Source organism: Schistocerca nitens, chromosome 4 (assembly GCF_023898315.1).
Source record: "Schistocerca nitens isolate TAMUIC-IGC-003100 chromosome 4, iqSchNite1.1, whole genome shotgun sequence".
Classification (NCBI taxonomy): domain Eukaryota; kingdom Metazoa; phylum Arthropoda; class Insecta; order Orthoptera; family Acrididae; genus Schistocerca; species Schistocerca nitens.
This window is the reverse complement of record NC_064617.1, coordinates 297,207,055-297,231,729: the sequence shown is the minus strand read 5'-3', so window position 1 is coordinate 297,231,729 and position 24,675 is coordinate 297,207,055. Positions and strand designations below refer to the sequence as shown.

The 24,675-nt window shown below is 44.3% G+C and overlaps 1 protein-coding gene across 1 annotated transcript in view; it reads right to left on the bottom strand.

The window, feature by feature from the left end:
• The window catches only part of LOC126253311 (ABC transporter G family member 23-like), a 591,420-nt gene that overhangs the window by 393,819 nt on the left and 172,926 nt on the right, over window positions 1-24,675 (bottom strand). The window contains exon 2 of the mRNA XM_049954545.1: window positions 21,882-21,941. The gene's annotated coding sequence lies outside the window, so the exon portion shown is untranslated. The remainder of the gene's footprint in view (window positions 1-21,881; window positions 21,942-24,675) is intronic.

Sequence of the window (24,675 nt, the reverse complement as noted above, 5' to 3'; positions counted from 1 at the left end):
TGAGGTAATACATTTCATGCATATTACACGGTCGACTTTTCTGCTTCGCTGTCACGACACTCTGCCGTTAGAGGCCTCCGAATTGTATCGTGTAACATGACGGTGTGTCGCGTATCTACGTTGGTCTACTGCGAGGCCCACAGTAAACGAAAAGCACAAATTCGAAGAATTCGTCCACACATGGAGAGTCTTCCCTTCACTATGAAAATATAAGACTACACAAGGGCGTTGCGAGATCTGCAACAATACGACGCCTTGGGTTCACTGTCATCGAGCATGCTATATAGAATCCCGACTTGGTCCCAGACGGTTCTCATCTGTTTCCTAAACTTAAATAATACATTCGCGAACCTCATCGTGATCGACCGGTACAAACAGAGGTAAGGTCGTGATGCGTCAACAAAGCCAAATATTCTACAGTGCCGGTATCTCTCGTTGAAGGAAATGTGTTCGTCGCCAACTTTACTATATTGAGATATAAATATGCAGACACGAATAATAAAGATGTAGAGAGTCAATAACTTTTGTTCTAGTTAAAAGCTGTAAGAGTTTTCATATAAAAGTTCTGAGGCATTACTTTTCAGCACGCCCTCGTACATCTGCATCTACACATTCCTACATATTCCGCAAGCCACCGCATGGTGAGTAGGTGAGGGTAACAGGTTGAAAGAATAACACAGAGTGCTACTGTTCCACTGGCCAGCCACTGGAATATATTGAGGCCTGAGTCTAACTGAGCGATGATTAAAGAAAAGTTCAGAACTGGGAACAGAATTAAGAGTGAAAGGATGTCAGTGATAAGACAAGCTGATGACATCGCTATCCACAGTGAACGTGAGGAAGAATCGCAGGATCTGTTGAACAGAATGAACATTCTAATAGTCACAGGAAATGTAAACGGAGTATACCAAAAACAAGACGAAAGTAATGAGGAGCAGCGAAAAAGAAATTAGCGGGAAGCTTAATCTCAATTTTGGGGTCTAGATAGTATAAGACGTGAAAGAAATCTGGTGCATCCAAACAAAAATATCGCTTGACGAATGAAGCAAGGTGGACATAAGTAGCGCAACATGATAGACAAAGAGGGCGTTGCCTTCTGAAAGAAGTCTACTTGTATCAAACATGGCGTTATTTTGAAGGAGAAATTTCGGAGAACTTACATCTGGAACAGTTAATCATGGACAACGGGAAAATAAGAAAAAATCAAAAGATCTGAGATTTTGTTTTCGAGAAGGATGATGTAATTTAAGTGGATTGATGAGGTAGGAAATTAGGACGCCCTCCGCAAAGTCGGCACGGAAATGAATAGGTCGAAAATACTGAATAGCAAAAGGGGCTCTAGTAAGACATTAGGGAATAATTTCCATGGTACTAGAGAGAGACGCAGGGGCAAAGACTATATGGAAATATAGCGCAGTTGACTCTGAACGTAATTAAATGTTATATACTGTGCATATTGAGGAAAAGAAATCCACTATTCTACAACTACAATGTTGATGAGAAACTGCTGGAAACAATATCCACCGTAAAATATCTAGGAGCAAGTATCCAGAGTGACCATAAGTGGAACGACCATATAAGACAAACAGTAGGAGAATGAGATTAATAAGGAGAATCTGAAGGAAGTGTAACGCATGCACTGAGCAAGTGGGTTACAGGGAGCTTGTTCGACCTATTCTTAATTACTGTTCATTAGTCTGGGATAATATATTATTTCGTTTCACATACATCTCGCGAAATGACCACAACAGGAAAATGAGAGAAATTACAGATATTTAGAGTTAACGGGCAAGGGAGTACGAGAAGTACCTTCCGCCACACATCGTTAGGAGGCATAGAGCGGATGATTTAGAAGTAGAGACTGTCTGGCACCCAAGAAATTCTCAAGGATGTTATGTGTGGGTGCTACATTGAGATTAAGAGATTGCCAGAGGGGAGGAAGTCGTTGCAGGGTGCATGATATCAACCAGAAGAGCGATGACAAAAAAAGGTGTTTTAAGGAATACATAAACGTTAGAAAATAGTGAGCAGCTGTTGATGAAACGTTAGTTTGCGTTACAGATAAAATGCCGTAATTGTGCATACGGTAATAGGACGTCACGCAATGTGATATTATACATAAGCACATTTATTAAAATATGTATTGAAAATATAGTAGAATAATTATTACTGAAATTAATCTTACTTTCAGAACAAATAGGGGAAGAACCACTTACGATGCCACAGTGGTGATGAAACACAATTGGATACAAAGAGAAAAAAAAACATTATTTTATCCAAAATACTGGTATGCAGACACGAGCAAACAGTGGATACAAATGCAGTTACTCGAGATGACCCTAGTGAGTTGGGCACCAGTTAGGAAACCATTGCGCTAGTCGCAGATACCTGTTTCTCTGAGCGCTTTAAACATCTGTGGAAGGCTTTGTGTTCGCAGCGAAACCGAACCTGGTTCCGGCGGGAGCGAGAGATAGTTTCGCTTTCGACAGAAGGCGAACAGAACACGAATATTGCCCGTTATGAGACGGCGGCGCGGCCCGGGGCGCTCTCGCTGCTTTCTCCGCCTATCTTACCTCATGCCGGAGACGGCTGCACAACACCTCTGCAGAGAAGTGCTGGTCGCTGGGATCACGGGGTTTCCAGTAGTATTCTGCAGCGTCCTGCTTAGTGCTTGGAGCATCCTGAGGCTGCAAGATGAAGCAACAAGCCCGTGACGCTGATGCTGTTAAAGGATGGACATCACCGGCTGTGTCTGATACACTATCTGGTAAAATGTAAATGTCGTGTGACTAGGGCTTCCCGTCGGGTAGATCGTTCGTCGGGTGCAAGTGTTTCGATTTGGCGCCACTTCGGCGACTTGCACGTCGATGGGGATGAAATTATGTTGAGTAGGACAACACAACAACCAGTCCCTGAGCGGAGAAAATCTCCGTCGCAGCTGGGAATCGAACCCAGGCTCTTAGGATTGACTTTCTGTCGCGCTGACCACACAGCTACCGGAGGGGGTTGGGGGACGACGACGACACTATCTGGTCAGAAGCCATCGGACACCCCGGTGTAATACAAAATTGATTAGATGTCACGAGAGGTGGCCCCGTCAGTGTAAAAAGAGAAACAGTAACAGCAGAATGGGCTGTCAGAAGTGCTCAGTGACTCTGAACGTCGACTAGTCATGGAGAGCACCTGAGTAACAGATCCATAAGGAGCATTCCAGTTTTCGAAAGCGGTCCGAGTCGACTGTTGGTGATGTGAATGTAAAGTGCAAGCGCTAAGACCAAGACCAACCATACCTCATCCACTGACAGACGGACCGTCGACCATTGCGGAGGATGGCTATAAAGTGTATGGAATCAGTGGAAGCAATCACTCAGTATCCACACGGAATAATTAATGTTCACTCAATATTCCACTGAGACCAAGCGTTCTGAAAGTACTAGACAATAGTTCATTTCACAGGTTCATTAAAAATAGAAATTTGTTGCATCGTCCAGAGATCGCGGTGCTACACCAGAGTCGACAACGCTAATCGATACCTCAGCGTGGCCTCGTTGCAATCCGCAACGATATATAGGAGGCGCGCCTAAAGACCACGCCTTTCACCCAGATCTGCAGCACCATCACACTGACGTCAATATAGAGCTGAGCTTGAAGGAGCTTGGACCAGTTAGAGATCTCGGCTACAGCAGTCATCACCATCGTGTGGGGCAGCGACAGTTAAAGTTCTTGATGAAATGTACTTTTGTTGATGTTCCATTTCTTGCTCCAGATAACAGTTTCTTAATCTGAGAAAAAAAGTAATGCTTTCACAGCCAATTACAGTTGTAAATTATCAAGCAATCCTGCGGCAAGGAGCAGTGTCAAAGGGCAGTAAATCTTTTACTTTTTGGAAATTTGTGGTAAGGTCTTATGGGACCAAACTGCTGAGGTCCCTTACCTTACCCGCTACTTAAACTAACTTACGCTAAGGACAACACACGCACCCATGCCCGAGGGAGGCCTCGAACGTTCGACAGGGGAGCCGCGGGAGCCGCGGCAAGGTGGTTAAGACCACGTGACTATCCCGCGCGGCAATATTTTATTCAATTATGCAATAAAGTGAACTAATATTTCATCTGTTCTAGTTTGAGGACCCTCCCAGAGCAATCAAAGAACCCAAAGTTATGGCCAGACGAAAGTGGTTTCGCCTGGTCACAACAAATTTAATAATTAATTTTGTTTGGTGAGCAGGGTCTCTTATTAACCACTTTTACTTCATTTTCGTGGAGTCAGCTACAAATCGAATACCTTTTACTTCACGTAATCTGTTCCTCATTGTCCATATTTGATCATTGTTGAGTTACCTTTTGTGGTGTGCAGAACAGAAATCATTAAAGAAACCACTGATAGGACTGAAATGCTGTTACGAAACTGTTTTCAGCGTGGGGTCCTCAGGAATAGTCATTACACAGAGTCCAGCAAAACATAATGGCGCCCGACTTCGGCGAACCCAGCGAGAAAAACAACGTATGAAGTGGGCAATAAATCGCTCTTTTAGGCAGCCAGAGCGATGTTCCAGTTGTCATCTGCGATTCTTCACGCGCTCCGAAGTCAGTTTCCTGTCATTGGTTGTTTCATCACCGGTCTTATGTTTTTGATGAATTATGAGAACAGGCGCAGAATGAGGTCCAGTCTGTTCCACAAACTACATAAATGTGAGTACTCTAATATTACTGAAAAACGGTAAATGCATCATGGCAGAATTACTGCTGTTTGCAGTATGCACTGATCAAAGAGAATATTATGACCACCGACCTACTATCGATATAAACCCGTCCAAGGCGATAGCAGCGTCATCTGGTGAGGAATCACTACTAGTCAGTCACACGCACAGTACATGTGTCAATGAGCGTGCTGTCCGTGTGTTGAATCCGGAAGGGGCGCAATCTAACTGAGTTTGGCGACACGCAGATTGTGCTGGCCCGGAGGAAACTGCATGATTTGTCGAGTGTTCGAGGAGTGCTGTGGTGTCTTCAGAATGTGACACCATGTCCAGACGTCGTGGGATTGGTCGACCAGCCCTCATTATGGGTGTCGTATGACGTAGGCTGTGCAGACTGGTAAAACGGGGCCTGCGACGAGCTGTGGCGGAACTAATATCAGACTCTAATGCTGAGCAGAGTACAAGTGTGTCTGAACACACGGTGCACTGAACACTCCTAACGATGAGCCTCCGCACCCGATGACCCATGCATGTGCCAAAGTTAACACTAAGACACCGACAATTACGACTGACTTGGGTACGAGAACATCGGCGCTGGACGTTGTCGCAGTGTCAGAGCGTTGCATAGTCTGATGAATCCCGATACCTTCTTCATTATGCCGAAGAGATTGCGCGAATCCGCCGTCTTCCAGCGGAACAGCTCTTGACGCCTATCTGAGAAATACTGGCGGTGGCTCCATTATGCTCTAGGCGCGGTTCTAGGCGCTTCAGTCTGGAACCGCGAGACCGCTGCGGTCGCAGGTTCGAATCCTGACTCGGGCATGGATGTGTGTGACGTCCTTAGGTTAGTTAGGTTTAAGTAGTTCTAAGTTCTACGGGACTGATGACCTCAGATGTTGAGTCCCATAGTGCTCAGAGCCATTTGAACCATTTTTTGACACAGATTTTTTATTACCCTGTGATGACTCTTGGAGTCAAAATTAATGCCAAGACGCCTTCAGACTTCAACTGAGTAAATTATAGAATCATTTCAAAACACTACATTTTACCAGTCACGATTTATGACTTGGAAAACAACTGTCGGTAGAGTTGATGGTCTTTCGGTACTCCTACGCGTAAATTGAAATTTAACACGTTGTAACAACTGAAACTACAAGTTTGCACTTACTATTTACAATTTATTTTATTTCCACAACGCTTTTCAGAGGCTGATTTTATGTGAGACGAATTTATGTTACTTAATACGATATGTAAGTGTTGAGTAACTGCGGTCCTTGCTCCACAAGTTATTGGCTCCTTTCTTTGTCATGTTTACGACACATACATACACGGAGACAGTCACAAGTTTCCCCAAAGTCGACAGAAAACACATACAGGACGTATTAATTCACATATATCCATCTAACATAAATCCGACCTCTGAAACGCGTTGTGGAAATAAAATGAATCGTTGCTTGTAATAGTAAACTTAAGGTTTCAATTGATATCAGTAGCAGTTTCTATATATCCTAACGCAAAAAGTTCGCATTTGAAGTGAGACTTTGTAGTTATTTTTTGTCAGCGCTGGACAGTACTTCGACTTCAGTGGCGGTATTTCAGTATAGTCTTCGTGCAATTATGTTTTCTTTTTTTGAAGCCACAAACTACTTTTGCTTTATGAGGAATGCACGAAACTATTTTGATTGGTCGTGACCGAATGAGGGCTCAGTGCTGCATGGCAAACATATATCGCCGTATTGCGATGAAATAAACAATCTCTGCTGGCCGAAGTGGCCGTGCGGTTCTAGGCGCTGCAGTCTGGAACCGCGAGACCGCTACAGTCGCAGGTTCGAATCCTGCCTCGGGCATGGATGTGTGTGATGTCCTTAGGTTAGTTAGGCTTAACTAGTTCTAAGTTCTAGGGGACTAATGACCTCAGCAGTTGAGTCCCATAGTGCTCAGAACCATTTGAACCATTTTTAAACAATCTCTTATTGGATGGCGTAGGTTGCATTAGCTTGTTGCAGCATATTCTAAATACATTATAGTTCAAAATTACTAAAAACAAATAGATTTTACCTTTATTTATCGATCATATGTTGAGGCTATGATAAACAATCTTCTTCGTGCAGATACTGCCACCTACTAGCGACAAGCAAAAACAAAAACAAGTGAGCCGCAGAAAGCACTTGGTGAAAAATATTGTACATACTACAGTCAGACATAGAAGTTTATTCCATTAGATAGACAAAAATAAGTTGGATGTAGCAAGTAGTTTACTTAAGGACTGAGGAGGCTAAGCGAACCACCTCTCCGGAACTAATGAAAGCTGTGCGCAGTACAACATACTTAGCAAGGCCGCAGGAAGTCGTTGGACGCGTTGTTGCCGGCAGTTAACGTAGACTGGTTCTGATGGAGCCCTTCCCGTTTTAGCGGACCCTGACACACATTACTGGCAATGGCTGTGCTGATGCAATGAATTCTGGTTCTTTATTCGGTATTGTCAATCGATAGCGGAATTTACGTAACGCAGCCCTCTACTTACTAGCTTCACCATCGTCTGTAGAAAGGGGAAGGAGCAATAAACTCGGTGCTGGCACATCGCCCATTTCATTCAGACAGCACCAAGGGTACGCAGATCTCAGTGTGTGGCTGTCATCAACATCACGCTCTCTCTTCATGGGACACTGCGCAGAGAGCTTTGTGATGTAACCCAGCGCGCTTTTTGGGCGTCATGAGCATGACTCCACCACCTCTTGTTCCGTTGCCGGCAAAACACCGGCGGTAAAGAGTTATATCACGCGCCAAAGTTCAAGGAGTCGAATTTCCCACAAGAACATCAATGAGATGATAAATTTTAGCCATTATATGTTCTAAAAATGGCAGACTGTGGCCATAACGCTGACACCTAACAGGAGTCAGGCAAGTTGCAGAGATACAATAAAAATTTTAAGAAAAATCCATACTCATGTGAAACTAGCTCAGTTTAATTATGGTACACAAGCTTATGAAACGTTGTCAGACTGGCAGATTCGACTGAGAAGTGGGATATCAGTTCCACTTATGTATTATGATGGAAGAAGTTGTCCTTAGCATTACTGGGTGTGTAATGCCGCTACCAAGCAGTGATAATGCGAGCGATTTCCGTTATCTTCGGAATGCAGCAGCCCGAGATCTGCTTTAAAATGCCCAAGTACAATTGTTCATCTCTATATCCTATCGTACAACAGATACACCCAATTCTCTGCATGTGGTACGTGCACACCATCAGCAGGAATTATTAAAACGCAAACGTCGCCAGCGGATTTGAACCCTGAATAAAGAAAGCAAAGTCAAGATAAGACTAAATCTCATTACTGTAATCATTCCCTATTTATAACAAAGTGCTGAAGTGTTTTCGTAAAGTACAAGTAAAATATTATGTTTTAATAATTTACGTTAAAATATCTGTTGATAGGGAGGCACAATGTCAATCGAGAAACGTAAAAGATGCGCCACATGTAACCAATATTACACACGACTACAGTCTATCGCTAACGAGGTCTCAGAACATCGACCGATCGCAAGGACCCATTAACAAGTGTGCCTCTTTGCCGTCTCCTCCCTAGACAGGCTCGCACAACCTGTGTTAGTGTAAACCACTCTGGAGCCGATATCTCCCTCTTGATTGCTCTAGCCTTTACAATGTTTTTATATTAAGAGCTGGCTTGAAAACGGTAATAAATCTCCCCAGATGAATTGATGAAAGATACACGCTCTTTACGTATATGTATTGACTATATTGTTTATTCCTTATAGCAACAGAACAAATAATATTCATATGTTGGCGTGTTTCGTTACAGGTTCATTTATTAAGCACGAAAGCGACACAGAGATGATCAACCAAAAACAATGGCAGACACTGCAAGAGAGGCATCCTGTATCACGGTGTGGTTTACTGTTAAAAATTCCGAGAGCGTACGTTCCTAGAAGAGTCAACTGACGTATTGTTTCCTCCGGCATATATCTCACGAAAATCCCTTTAGAGAAAATTATAGAGATTGAGCCCGCACGGAGACTTACCGATCGTGCTTTACGCAAACTCTTCGCGACTAGATTAGAAAGCGGGTGAAGCTACGGTGGTACATAAAGTACCCTCCACGACACATCGCAAGATGGCTTACGGAGTATAGATGAAAATGCAGACATGCATTGAAGAGCCAAAGAAACTGGTACACGTACCTAATATCGTGTAGGGCACCCGCGAGCACTCAGAAGTGCCCCAGCACTGCGTGTCATGGACTCGGATAATATCTGAAGTAGTGCTGGAGGAACTGACACCTTAAATCCAGCAAAGCTGTCCATAAATCCTTAAGAGTACGAGGGGGTGGAGATCACTTCTGAACAGCACGTTGCAAGCCATTCCAAATATGCTCAATAGTGCTCCTGTATGGAGAGTTTGGGGGTCAGCGGAAGTGTTTAAACCCAGAAGTGTGTTCCTGGAGCCACTCTGTAGCAATTGGGGAAGTTTGGGGTGTCGCATTCTTCTGCTGGATTTGCCCAAGTACGTCGAAATGCACAATGGACATGAATGGATGCAGGTGATCAGACAGGATGCTTACGTACTTGTCATCTGTCAGAGTCCTATCATTCCAACTGCACACGCCCGCACCATTAGAGAGCCTCCATCAGCTTGAACAGTCCCCTGCTGAAATGCAGGGTCCATGGATTCATGAGATTGTCTCCGTACGCGTACACGTCCACCCGCTCGATGCAATTTGAAACGAAACTCGTCCGAACAGGCAACTTGTTTCCACTCACCAACAGTCCAATGTCGGTGTTGACGAGTCCATGGAGACGTAAAGCTTTGTGTTGTGCAGTCATAAAGCGTACACGAATGGTCCTTCGGCTCCGAAAGCCCAAGTCGATGATGTTTCCTTGAATGGATCGCACTCCGATACTAGATGATCGCCCAGCATTGAAATCTGCAGAAATTTGCGGAAGTGTTGCATTTCCGTCCCATTGAACCATTGTCTTCAATCGTCTTTGGTCCCGTTCTTGCAGGATCTTTGTCCGGCCACAGCGATGTCGGAGATTTGATGTTTTACCGAATTCCTGATATTCACGACACACCCGTGAAACGGTAGTATGGGAAAATCCCCACTTCATCGCTACCTCGAAGATGCTGTGTCCCATCGGTCCTGCGCCAACTATAACAGCATGAACTCACTTAAATCTTGATAACCTGCTATTGTAACAGCAGTAACAGATTTAACAACTGCGCCAGAAACTTGTCTTATATAGGCGTTGCCCACCGAAGGGCAGTATTCTGTTTACATATCTCTGTATTTGAATACGCATGCCTATATCTGTTTCTCTGGCGCTTCGGTGTAGATGTGATTCAACAATTTTGTATCTTGGCCGTTACTACCCTTCTGGTCTGGTGAGAACGATCTATTGACCACCGATGGTCTCAGCACTGCAGGACACCTTAACCCTTTAGCACCAGAAGTCACCCTATTTCCGCCATTTTAGACAGGATTATTCTCTCTCTTCATCCCGTCTCAGCCTGGCAGCCGCTTCCAGCAACCTCCGACTACATTCCCGTTGGACGATGTCACAGCAGCTGGCCTTAAACCGTTTCTCTCTTCATTCATTACTTCGTTACACTGCAACACACGTACAGCAGAAGTACATTCTGTTGATGAACAACCTGAACAGTAACATTTAAAAACGTGCTTGTTCCACTATCAGCTGCTTATAAGCAAAACTCTGTAACTGACTGCTTAGCTCCCCACACTGTCCAGTCACATTAATATACCACCTGTCAAAAGCCTGAATAGCCACTTCTTGCAAGGCGAATTGCTGCGAGACGTGCAGGAATAGAGTCAATGCAGATCTGAAAGCTACCGACAGAGATGTGGAACCATGTCAACTTCAATGGTGTGACCAGTTGCGCTAGGTTTCTCGGTTGAGGATCCATGGCGCGAACAGTCCGAACGGGGTGGTCCCATAGACTCTCGATTGGGTTTAAATCTGGAAAGGTTGGTGGCCAGGGGAGTACGGTAAACTCACACGTACACCGCTAGCTGTATGACGCATTGCATTGTCGTTCTGGTAGATGCCATAGTCCCGAGGAACAACGGCTGCATATAGGGGTGGAAATCAAAGATGTTGTTGTTGTTGTTGTTGTGGTCTTCAGTCCTGAGACTGGTTTGATGCAGCTCTCCATGCTACTCTATCCTGTGCAAGCTTCTTCATCTCCCAGTACCTACTGCAGCCTACATCCTTCTGAATCTGCTTAGTGTATTCATCTCTTGGTCTCCCTCAACGATTTTTACCCTCCACGCTGCCCTCCAGTACTAAATTGGTGATCCCTCGATGTCTCAGAACATGTCCTACCAACCGATCCCTTCTTCTCGTCAAGTTGTGCCACAAACTCCTCTTCTCCCCAATTCTATTCAATATCTCCTCATTAGTTATGTGATCTACCCATCTAATCTTCAGCATTCTTCTGTAGCACCACATTTCGAAAGCTTCTATTCTCTTCTTGTCCAAACTATTTATTGTCCACGTTTCACTTCCATACATGGCTACACTCCATACAAATACTTTCAGAAACGACTTCCTAACATTTAAATCTATACTCGATGTTAACAAATTTTTCTTCTTCAGAAACGCTTTCCTTGCCAATGCCAGTCTACATTTTATATCCTCTCTACTTCGACCATCATCAGTTATTTTGCTCCCCAAATAGCAAAACTCCTTTACTACTTTAAGTGTCTCATTTCCTAATCTAATTCCCTCAGCATCACCCGACTTAATTCGACTACATTCCATCATCCTCGTTTTGCTTTTGTTAATGTTCATTTTATACCCTCCTTTCAAGACACTGTCCATTCCGTTCAACTGCTCTACCAGGTCCTTTGCTGTCTCTGACAGAATTACAATGTCATCGGCGAACCTAAAAGTTTTTATTTCTTCTCCATGAATTTTAATTACTACTCCGAACTTTTCTTTTGTTTCCTTTACTGCTTGCTCAATATACAGATTGAATAACATTGGGGATAGGCTACAACCCTGTCTCACTGCCTTCACAATCACTGCTTCCCTTTCATGTCCCTCGACTCTTATAACTGCCATCTGGTTTCTGTAGAAATTGTAAATAGCCTTTCGCTCCCTGTATTTTATCCCTACCACCTTCAGAATTTGGGAGAGATTATTCCAATCAACATTGTCAAAAGTTTTCTCTAAGTCTACAAATGCTAGAAACGTAGGTTTGCCTTTCCTTAATCTTTCTTCTAAGATAAGTCTTTCATGATTCTTGAACCAAGTGTTAGCTATGATTAAGTATTGCTCTGTGCAAAATTCTACCAGGCGGCTTCCTCTTTCATTTCTTAGCCCCAATCCATATTCACCTACTACGTTTCCTTCTCTCCATTTTCCTACTCTCGAATTCCAGTCACCCATGACTATTAAATTTTCGTCTCCCTTCACTACCTGAATAATTTCTTTTATCTCATCATACATTTCATCAATTTCTTCGTCATCTGCAGAGCTAGTTGGCATATAAACTTGTACTACTGTAGTAGGCGTGGGCTTCGTGCCTATCTTGGCTTCAATAATGCGTTCGCTATTCTGTTTGTAGTAGCTTACTCGTACTCTTATATTTTTATTCATTGTTAAACCTACGCCTGCATTATCCCTGTTTGATTTTGTATTTATAACCCTGTATTCACCTGACCAAAAGTCTTGTTCCTCCTGCCACCGAACTTCGCTAATTCCCACTATATCTAACTTTAACCTATCCATTTCCCTTTTTAAATTTTCTAACCTACCTGCCCAACTAAGGGAGCTGACATTCCACGCTCCGATCCGTAGAATGCCAGTTTTCTTTCTCCTGATAACGACGTCCTCTTGAGTAGTCCCCGCCCGGAGATCCGAATGGGGGACTATTTTACCTCCGGAATATTTTACCCAAGAGGACGCCATCATCATTTAATCATACAGAAAAGCTGCATGCCCTCGGGAAAAATTACGGCTGTAGTTTCCCCTTGCTTTCAGCCGTTCGCAGTACCAGAAGAGCAAGGTCATTTTGGTTAGTGTTACAAGGCCAGATCAGTCAGTCATCCAGACTGTTGCCCCTGCAACTACTGGAAAGGCTGCTGCTCCTCTTCAGGAACCACACGTTTGTCTGGCCTCTCAACAGATACCCCCCCGTTGTGGTTGCACGTACGGTACGGCTATCTGTATCGTTGAGGCACGCAAGCCTCCCCACCAACGGCAAGGTGCATGGTTCATGGGGGGGGGGGGGGGGGGAAATCAAAGATAGAGGCACACTTATGCTGATCCTCTGTGCCTTCCAGAATGACGAGGTCACCCGGGGAACGCCAAGGAAACATTCCCTCCTCCCTCCTTCGACTCAGACTGCTTCGACGACCGTAGCAAGACCGTACATACCATGGCCATCTGTTCGAAGGAGCATAAAAAGTGATTCCTATCTAAAGGCCACCTGCCACCACTCAGTGGACATCCAGTCGCGGACTGTTGTGCAAATTGCAGCTTTCTTCGCCGATGAACAGCAGCCAGCATGGGTGTGGGAACCAACAGCCAGCTGCGGAGGCCTATATGCAGCAACGTTCGCTTAACAGTCTTTGAGGAGACAATGTTGGTCACGAGACAGTGTTGGTAGCCCCTTGGTCCACATGGGCTGTCAGTTGATCAACAGTTGCTCGTCTGTTCGCCCGTACGCACCTCCGCAGCCGTTGTTCACCCCCTGTCCTCTATGGCCGGTGGTGCACCGCAGTTGCCTCACGCCGGTTTTGCACAGCGCCATTTTGCCATGCACGATATACTTTAACCACAGCGGCGTCGGCTCCCGGTAGCTGAGTGGTAGCCGGCACGGTAGCTCAGCGTGCTTGTTCAGAGGGTTTAGCTACCCTCTGTAATAAAAAACTGAGTGAACGGATCAACGAACAACCTGAACGGGTGTCACGGACGTCCGTCACGAACAAATTCAACGAACAGTATAGAACAAAATGAGATCAATGGCCGGCACAGTACCTCAGTGTGTTCGGTCAGAGGGCTACGTGCCCTCTGTAATAAAAAAAATGAGTTAATCGATCATCAACGAACTTAGACGGATGTCTTACGACGTCCGCCCCGAGCAGATGCAACGAACGAAAGTGAACAAAATGAGATTTTTTTAAAAAAAGAAATGTGGTCAGTGCGACAGTATGTCAATCCTAAAGGCCCGGGTTCGATTCCAGGCTGCGTCGGAGATTTTCTCCGCTCAGGGACTGGGTGTTGTGTTGTACTAATCATCATCATTTCATCCCCATCGACGCGCAAGTAGCTGAAGTGGCGTCAAATCGAAAGACTTGCACCCAGCGAACGGTCTACCCGACGGGAGGCCCCAGTCACACGACAGTCATTCATTCACCACAGTGGCACGTCAACAGTTAAAAAACGTATCCCTTTCGGAAGTGCTTCCGCCTTTGGCCCGAAAGCCGGTGATCATGACTTTTGAACTTCATAAATAGGTGCGTTTCCGAATTACGACTTCGACTGCAACGTTTTCCGCGTCCCGTGGACGCGCTTTACACACCCTCCACTGCTAGTGGCGCCACCTGCTGTCTACGATTGATTATTGCACGTTGACGTTGAACATAGGCGGTGGAAACATTAGAGTGACAGCATCGTGTACGAAGGCCGCCTTTGAGTTTTTGCACAAACACCGAAAGAAAAGTTCTTGGTGTAAATCGTTTTACTAGTTCTCGAAATAATCGCTTTTCAAAAGTATTCAGAAAGCATTGGAAACGAGTTCTAGGAAAGCTTTTGCCACTCTGCTGTTGGAAACTAAAAACCATTGCTTTGGAAGGACTCAACAGCTACATGAGGTGCCGAACATACCTACCCACACATCATTAGTTTGACATAAAGGAACAAAAAGAAATCTTTAGCCAATTCGACATTTTCCTCTGTGTAATGACTGCTTAACGTTCTGTTTGACAGACGGCATTCTCTTTTTGAAGAGTGATGCCACGTGTTCTCTTGTTTTCCCTGATTTCTTGGGCAACATCTAACAAACAGTTCATTGTATACGACTCGGCATTAACTATTCCTCCATTCTCTAAAGAAATGGTGCGATATGTCCAGTGGACCTAAAGAAACAGTGGGTAATTTTCTTGGAAGTGCTTCGCGAACGAACCACTTTCGTTGGTTTTGGTTCATTTTCGAATATCCAAACACATGATTACTGCTTAGGTTCCGAGTCCGACGAGTAGACTACATCAAATGCGGAACTGGCCACCGGATGTGAAGAGAGGCGGACCCGTCAGTACAAAGGGAGGCTGGGAGCGCTGCGTTGTCAGTAGAGAAACAGTGACAGCAGAATGAGCTGGACAGGATAACTCAGTGCCTTCAAACTTGGATTAGGCATTGGATATCATCTGAGTAACAGATCCACAAGGGACATATCAACTCTTCGAAAGCGGTCCAATCCGACTGAAGTTATTGTGAAGTGCAAACGCGAAGGAACAACCAAAGCTAAACCAAGACCACGCAGAGCGACGCAACTGGACAGTTGGTGAAACAAAACAAGTGATCTACAGTGATGAATCATACTATACCATGTGGCAATGCAGTGGAAGACTTTGGGTTTGGTAAATGCCTGGAGAATGTCACCTGCCATCACCGAGGTATGGAGGAGATGGTGTTACTATTAAGGTGGAGTTTTTCTTAATTATTGTTTTGTGCCCATACTGGGCTTAAGAAAACATCAAAAGGCGGAAGGGTATGAACACATTTTACAGTATTATGTACTGTTACAGTAGAGGAATGTTTCGGAGACGATTGTTGTATCTGTGTGACAATGCAGACTGTCGTAAAGTAGCACGTGTGAGAGGCAGTTGTCTGTATACAGAAACATTCCTGAAACGCAGTGAAATGTCGAGAGTCCCGACCTGAACCAATAGAACATGTTTGGGATGAGTTAGAACGTCGGCATCGCTCCAGGCACCACTACCTTCGCTGGTTTTATCTCTTGAGAAAGAATGGGCTGCCATTCTCCCCATAGACGTTCAGACATCCCATCGAAAGTGTCTCCGGCAGAGTTCGAACTGTGATACGGCAAAGGGTGTACACATCCTATATTAATGTCCACTTTCAGGTATTTGGAGTCAGTGGTCTTACCGCAGTGGTAACATCGGTTCCCGTCAGATCACCGAAGTAAAGCGCTGTCATGCTTGGCTAGCACTTGGATGGATCACCATCCGGGTCTGCCGAGTGCTGTTGGCAAGCGGGGTGCACTCCCTTATGAGGCCAATTGAGGAGCTACTTGCTTGAGAAGAAGCAGCACCGGTCACGAAAACTGACAACGGCCGGGAGAGCTGTGTGCTGACCACATGCCCCTCCGCATTCGCATCCGGTGGCGCCTAAGGGCTGAGGATGACATGCCGGCCGGTCAGTAACGTTGGGCCTTCAAGGCCTGTTCGGGCGGTGTTTTTTCTTATTAGCTGTTCGGATACTTTTGATCAGATAGTGTATATAGAAGATGCGTATCCTGTTCAGATTTTGTAAACGGACTTCGTTTCCCTCAAGTTTTTTATGTCCATCCTTTTGATTAGATATCTTGGGGACAACGGCCACGGCCGTTTACTAGTGTAAGAAAATGAAATGCCTACAGCCGTCCATATGATTATATTTATTTTGTAGCTACCAGTTTCGGTGCTTCAGTGCGCCATCTTCAAGCCGTAGTCGATGCTGAGGAGGTTGATGTCACCACTCCAACCATCAACTGCCAATTAGTTGATGGTTGGAGTGCGGACACCAAAGTGTACATATAGTTTGCGTAACCAGTTATGTTGACCACTGATGTGGTATATGTAAGGATCGTGTCAACCCCTTCAGCATCAATTACGGCCTGAAGATGGCGCACAGAAGCGCCGAAACTGGTAGCTACAAAATAAATAAAATCATAAGGAAGGCTGTAGGCTTTTCATTTTCCTACAATTTGTTTACCTCGGTCGAATATTTTTACCATTTCCTAAGCTGCTAAGTCTCTGTTAATGATGCTCGATAGAATAATGGGGAATCCATCGGAAACAGATCATTTTTAACAAATGGATGTTCATGTAAAACTTAATGTAGAGCAGTCTTCGACACACCTAAGAATTCCTCCACCTTGCTTTAAGCCACACGCCGATGCTTTTCAATCGTGTTGAGCACAGATCGGTGTTTTTCGGGACAACGACCTATATTGGTAAACCTTCACGACATTCATCGCGCACGATAGCACGACGGCGACAACGAAGTACTGCTGAAGAATAGTATACAGTACTTTCTGAAATTGATCAATTACGAAAAGACGTACAACGCGATTCGAGACATTGCTGCTGAGATAATGTTCACGAAAAACTGAAAAAAATCATCCACCAAATATCTTCACGAGATATTACCATTTTTTCACAATCGTATTTCTTTAAACGCTTACTGTAAACAAATTATGGTGCTTGACAAAAAAATTGACGCGCTCGGAAGACATGGTCGTGTGTCAGTATATACTTCGTACATGTGATCATCAGCGGCAGATGTGTAAATGATTTAGAATTGCAGTTCTCTGTGGCAGGTAGAATGGCCGCCAGAGTACAGTGGTGTTGTTCGTGTTTAGTGTAGTTACAAGCCCTGTTTTGGTATATAAGGAGCATGAGCACCGTCCGATGTTCAGTGATCACTGTGAAGGACAATGTGACGCCGCGTACTCGGGTGAGACAGCGCTATAAGCATCTGAGAGCGTTTGAAAGAAGCGTCGTTGGGGCTTTACATGTGGGCAGCTAGTCGAGCTGTGCAATATCCACATATGTGCGGCCCAATGTTGGACCCCATGGGAACGTGAGAACAGCCATAATCGTCGCCAAGGATGCGACCGTCTGCGTCTGACCTAGGGATCGGAAAAACCGATCGGTTAAAGCCGATACCGGGATTTTAGTTATGAATAACCGGTATTTTTAGGTATCTGTTTGGTCTCAGTTATAACAGATTTAAAAAAAAAAATTATTTAATTAGTAGCAGCTGCAATGCTACAACTTTTCGTTTTTAATAAAATATTTTTTTTAAAAAAAGAGTACTTTTTATTCGGAAATTTGCATTGGTTTGAGATATTGCGTTATTATAAAAATTGGAAAAAGCGATTAGCGATATTTTTAAAACAGCACCGACAGAAACAAGCAACAAGTACAGGGCATAACAATTGGTACATCACTGCTGAGACAATAATGTCGCTGCTGCCGTGTGTCGTGGCTTACGGTAAGCTGTACGTGCAGTGTGAAAGACTAAGCTCCACTTGGTCTATACGGTAGTTTCTGAAATGGCTCTGAGCACAATGGGACTTAACACCTGAGGTCATCAGTCCCTTAGAACTTAGAACTACTTAACCTAACTAACCTAAGGACATCACACACATGCATGCCCGAGGCAGGATTCGAACCAGCGACCGTAGCGGTCTCGCGGTTCCGGACTGAAGCACCTAGAACCGCCCGGCCACTCCGGCCGGCGGTAGTTTCTCTTTCTCGTCGGCGGACACCTGTTGTATTGCAAAATGAAACAAAACACAGCTGGAAATACTTTTACGAAGTTCGATAGCAGTGAAGTACAATGTCCATTTGCTTTAAAAGATCATAGATTTGTCTGTCATTTCTATAAAATCATAAAAGAGGAAGGAAATTATGGTAACAGTAATAATTCAAAAACTTTACGACAGTTCATTGGCACTGTACAATAAAAATGGAAAATTGCAGATCTGCTGCCTGTGTCTACATACCGGGTGCTTATAATTAAACGTTCCCTATTTAACACGTTATAACACGGAAACTAATTACCGTACGAGTGCCGAACGTGGTAGAATTACTGTCAAGGACATGGGGAAGAGAAATATAGCAGAAACAGTTCAATTGAAACACTTTTAATATGCTGCTGCGGTACATCATACCATTACATATCGCCGGCCGGAGTGGCCGTGCGGTTCTGGGCGCTACAGTCTGGAGCCGTGCGACCGCTACGGTCGCAGGTTCGAATCCTGCCTCGGGCATGGATGTGTGTGATGTCCTTAGGTTAGTTAGGTTTAATTAGTTCTAAGTTCTAGGCGACTGATGATCTCAGACGTTAAGTCGCATAGTGCTCAGAGCCATTTGAACCATTTGAACCATTACATATCGGTACCATCATTACTGCTACAAAATGGGCTCAATATGGCGCCCATAAGTGTCCAGAAGCGTCTGAGAGCGCAGGATTGCATTCTGCACAGCAAAACGAAGCATGTCCATAGGTATGCTGTCTACTCTCTTGATATGCTGCGCTTCGGATCAGCACATGTGTGAATGTTCCCCTGGTAAACCCCGTCCTTCAGGTAGCCACACAACCAGAATTCACAGGGAGTGAGATCAGGTAATCGTGCCGGCCAAGCATTTGGAAACGATCGGCTGATAATTCGATCGTTTGCAAATGTGTTACGGAGAAACATGTGAACTTCACGAGCAATGTGCGGTGGGGCCCCATCTTGCATGAAAACTGTTCAGTTTAATGCGTTTCTCTCCTGTAGGGCGGGTATGACATGCTGGCGAAGCATATCGCGGTAACGCTGGCCGGTCACACTGTACGTCTTTGGTCCTTGAGCGCCAACCTGTTCAAAAAAGAACGGGACAATGATGAACGTAGCCGTGAAGCCGCACCATACAATGACACGTTCACCATACAGAGGACCTTCATGCACTGTGACTGGAGGTGAAGATCCCCACATTTGGCAATTCCGTATGTTCACCCGTCAGAGAAAAATGAGCTTCGTCTGTCCATAGGATGGTCTAGGGCCAGCCATCGTCAATTTCAATCCTTGTGAGAAAGTGGAGAGCGAAGTCAACACGTCGTTGTGGGTCCTGTGGTGCAAGCTGCTGTACGATATGGATCTTGTACAGACACCAATTGAGAATGGTTCGAAGCTCCTTCCGTACAGTGGACCACTGGATGTTCAACTGTCGTTACACAGCACGCTCACTGCCTGAACATCGGGAATCGCGCGCAGCGTTGTCTGCCACAGCAACAGCGATTTCATCAACCAGCTGTGGTACGACCGGTCGTCGGCCTCTTCCCGGAGCGACGCCCAGCTCTCCAGTTGATTCAAACTTCTTCATCATGCTCCGCTCAGCACATGGAAAAAGAGGACCCTTCCGTAATACTTTCAGCCGGCGATATTCAATAGAGCTTCACCAACAACGCCCTGCTCCTTTTGTCCAAGCTCATGTTGACAAGTCAGCGAGCGCACTGCGACTGGACAGGTGTGTGAGACTATGAATCACGATGACTGATCACGGCACCTGGTGGCTATAGTTTGAAGTGGACGGTGTCACTGTGTCGCATGGAAATCATACACCCCATACTCTGGACATTAATGCTAGCAAATCTGGTACTCGTACGGTAATTGGTTGCCGTACTATAATGTGTTAAATGAGGAAAGTTTAATTATAACCGCTCGGTAATATGCCTTCATCTGCTTGCAACCTCTGAAACAGGACAAATTAACACGAAAGACTTACTTTTTGAAATTTACTTTTCGCCTTTTAGCACTGACTATTCGTAATACCCAAATAGCGATTTCAATCAACATGATTTTTGGCAGAGCTTCAAAAAATTAGAATCAGTGGGAGAATACTGGTGATTTTTTGCAGTATTTAACCCCTTATCACTTTTTAAGAAAAGCAGAGAATGATGGATGGACTAAGCTTTCTTTCATTTGCCTATTTAATTTAATATTTCGATACTATGTATCTTGAAACTTGGACAGTCAAAATTTTTGAATCTTTGTTCAATTTCTATGTTTGTTTCAGGAAATAATAGAAATAAAAATACCGAGAATCGGTTATTTCAGAAACCGGTTATTTTGAGCGATTTTAACACTCAGGTTAAACTGGCGTGGAAAAATAACCGATATAACCGAAAATGGGTGGTTTCAGCGATAACTGCCATCGATAGATTACCGGACCATCTCCGACATCAACTTCATTTCCGTGTCAGTAACCACGTTATCAAGGCCAGTTACAACAGTCGTGGGCCATCGTCCCTCAGGAGAGTATAGAAAAGCACCAGTGCATGCATTCTGGACTGAGTGGATTAAGTTTCATTTAGTTTCCTTTTCCCCTTCTCGTTGCTTCACTTTTATGTTAGTCAGTGTGTTCAGCCAATTTCCGGGATGCCAGTGTTTTAACAATAGTAAATCAAACTTTTGAAACAACAGTAATGCTACACTTAATAGCGCAATTTAGTGGAGCCTTGTAAAAAGTTAAAAAGACGACACTAGTGTAAATGACTAGAGCTGAGCATGCAACCTTGCACCCGTGAGCCAACTTGCTGGTGCAAGTGTTTACGTTGGCAGTGACTGCCGACAAGCGCAAAGATGGGGCCGGTGTGACGTAACAACGCAGCTGACTGCTCGCGAGACGAGCAGGTGTCTGCGTGGGCGATAGGGGGAGAGTGACTTGCGCACTTCTGCTTCTGGTCGTCCGCAAAACCTTCTTAATGTATTACACGTGCATTGGCTTATGTGTCCTGAAATATTTTCAATAAAATCTTTTTGGCTGACTATGCCACGGTGTTCTGCTACCCTTTCGTATGTTTAATGCTGACCGAGAACGACCATAGAAGTGCGCCTCTGAATGATTCCGATTGCCGCTATCATGCCAAGTAGATAGTGACGTAGCAGCTAGCTCAGTTAAGACCAACCTATGCAGCAGATAGAAATATTGCAGATTGTGAGATCTTGATCTACATTTAGACTGCGTTCTTTGAGCAGTGCATATTGACATTAGTACATCTAACAAGAGAATCAGTAACATTGCATCGCGTGGAACATGAGTAAGGTCTGCCCCGTAGCATGATGTTGTATTCGGTTCAAACGCTTGGTGCTGGTCGATAACAGTTAGGTTACTCCTACATATTTTAATGTAAGAATTAGTCGACGTCTGTTATCAAGCATAGCTTTTCCTTAATACACCCGAGTTGCTGGATACTAATTCGTTCAGATCCTTGTTCGAGTTACTCTAAAATCCAAATTAAGAAGAAAAAAAAGAGAAAAAAGAAAACACACACACACAACAAAATGAGAATGGAAATTCCAGCAGGTCAATAATGTACAGTTCAGAAAAAAGAAAACAAGATTACGATTTGCTTTGGTACTTACCGTTTTCCCGCGTTAAGTGATCGCTGGAACAAAGGATCCGAACTTCTTGTAGCTGCAATCCTGGAGCAGAAGAGAATAAACATAGTGAGAATAATGAGATTAAGTAATAGACAAGCAACACGAACGTAACTCTTTATACAGGCAGTAATGGTACAAAAGATGTACACCAACTTTCTGCTATTTGGACATTTTTGTTCCTAAATCAGAATAAACGTTGTAAATAATTAGCTTCCATAGCAGACAAGATGGTGAAGCCACGTACTTTTGTCCATAGTGTTTATGTCATAAATCTTCGTCGTTATCGAGGTCATGGAGGATGGGGAAATTTCAGTTCAACTAGTATTGAAGTAATACTCGGAATGGTTCTTAATGAAGCAGCTGTCCTGCATTTCATCTGAAGTACCTAAAGGAAATCTATGGAAAATTTGAGAGTTGTCGGACGCATGAATGAACCCATCTTCCGAATAAGCGTAGGCATCTTGACTACCGCGAATCTAAATTAATGTGCATCAGGTACCGTTTTCGGTACCTCGACGAGCAGAGAACATGCAAAATGGTTCATTATATTTAGCGAGCAAGGTGGCGCAGTGGTTAGCCCACTGGACTAACATTCGGGAGGACGAGGGGTTAAATCCTCTTCCAGCCACCCAGATTTGGGTTTCGGTCAATGACGAGATGGTAGCTTTGAAACGTCACGGCCGATTTCCTTCCCCATCGCTGCAACAATCCGAGCTTGTTTTCAGTCTCTAATGATCTCGATGTCGACGGGACATTAAACCCAAATCTTCCCCTCTTCCTTCATTATATATGGAAGTGAAATAAAAATTTTGTTCCCATCGGCAATTCTCAGAAGCTGCCAATCGTAAATAGGGAACTGTTGCCCATGTTCTCCGAAATACAGCGCCAGACAAGAAGTTTCAACTGTGGTACAGTACAGTAGCGACAAAAAAAATTTACTCTGAAGATCAACCCATATGTAAAATCAGTAAGTGGGTCAAAATTATCTCTTCATTCTCTCAGCGACCACACCAGCACCGAAACGAAAGATAACAGAGAGAAGGCCGAAATACTGAATTCGGTCTTCCGAAGTTGTTTCATCCCGGAAGAATGTAAAACTGTCCCTTCTTTCAATCGTCGTATGAACGTCGAAATGGCAAATACTGAGATAACCGATCGCGGAACTGAAAAGCAGCTACAATTGCTTAGTGGAAAGGCGTCAGGACCAGATGAGATACCTATAAGATTCTATAAAGATTATGCAAAAGAACTCGTTCCCCTTTAGCAGTAATTTATCGTAGATCGCTTGAGCAACGAACGGTAACTAACGACTGGAAAAAAACGCAGGTCATTCCCGTTTTTAAGGAAAGCCGTAAGACAGATCCACGTAATTATAGACCTATATCGTTTTGACGTCAAACTGTTGTAGAATTATGGAAAATGTTTTATGCTCAAGAATTGTGACGTTTTTGGACAATGAACATCTCCTCTATAAAAATCAACATGGATTTCGCCAACAGAGATCCTGCGAAACTCAGCTCGCTCTGTTCCTCCATAAGATTCACAGCTCAGTGGACAATGGCGCTCAGCTTGTTGCCGTGTTCCTTGATTTCTGTAAAGCATTTCACACCGTCCCGCATTGACGTTTAATGAAAAAAATACGAGCTTCCGGAGTATCGGAGCAAACTTGCGATTGGAATCAGGTTTTTCTTGCATACAGAACTCAACATGTCGCTCTTAACGGAACAAAATCGACAGATGTAAAGGTAATATACGAGTACCACAGGAAAGTGTGATAGGACCGTTGCTGTTTCCAATATACATATATATAAACGATGTAGTAGAAAGCATCGGATGCTCTTTAAGGCTATTTAGCGACACCAGAAGACAGTAAGAGTTTGTAGAGCGACCTGCAGAGAACTGATGAATGGTGCAGGCTTTGGCAATTGATCCTAAACGTAAATAAATGTAACATATTGCGCATACATAGGAAAAGAAATCCGCTACTGTACAGCTACACTATTGATAACAAACAGTTGGAGACAGCGTCAACTGTAAAATATATAGGAGTTACTAATCAGAGTAACATTAAGTGGAATGACCACATAAAACAGATAGTGGGAAAAGCAGATACTAAACTCAGATTCATGGGAAGAATCTTAAGGAAATGTAAATCCACGAAAGAAGTGGCCTATAAGGCGCTTGTTTGCTCTATTCTTTAGTATTATTCCGGGTTCCCGGGTTCGATTCCCGGCGGGGTCATGGATTTTCTCTGTCTCGTGATGACTGGGTGTTGTGTGATGTCCTTAGGTTAGTTAGGTTTAAGTAGTTCTAAGTTCTAGGGGACTGATGACCATAGATGTTAAGTCCCATAGTGCTCAGAGCCAGCCTTTAGTATTATTCATCTGTCTGGGATCCGTATCAGGTAGGACTGATTGAGGAGATTGTGGTGTCACCGCCAGACACCACACTTGCTAGGTGGTAGCCTTTAAATCGGCCGCGGTCCATTAGTATACGTCGGACCCGCGTGTCGCCACTGTCAGTGATTGCAGACCGAGCGCCACCACACGGCAGGTCTAGAGAGACGTCCTGGCACTCGCCCCAGTTGTACAGCCGACGTTCATAGCAATCGTTCACTGACAAATTACGCTCTCATTTGCCGAGACGATAGTTAGCATAGCCTTCAGCTACGTCATTTTCTACGACCTAGCAAGGCGCCGTATTCAATTGATATTTATATTGTGAAGCATGTATCATCAAGAGCGATGTTCTACAATTATGGATTAAAGTTAAGTAT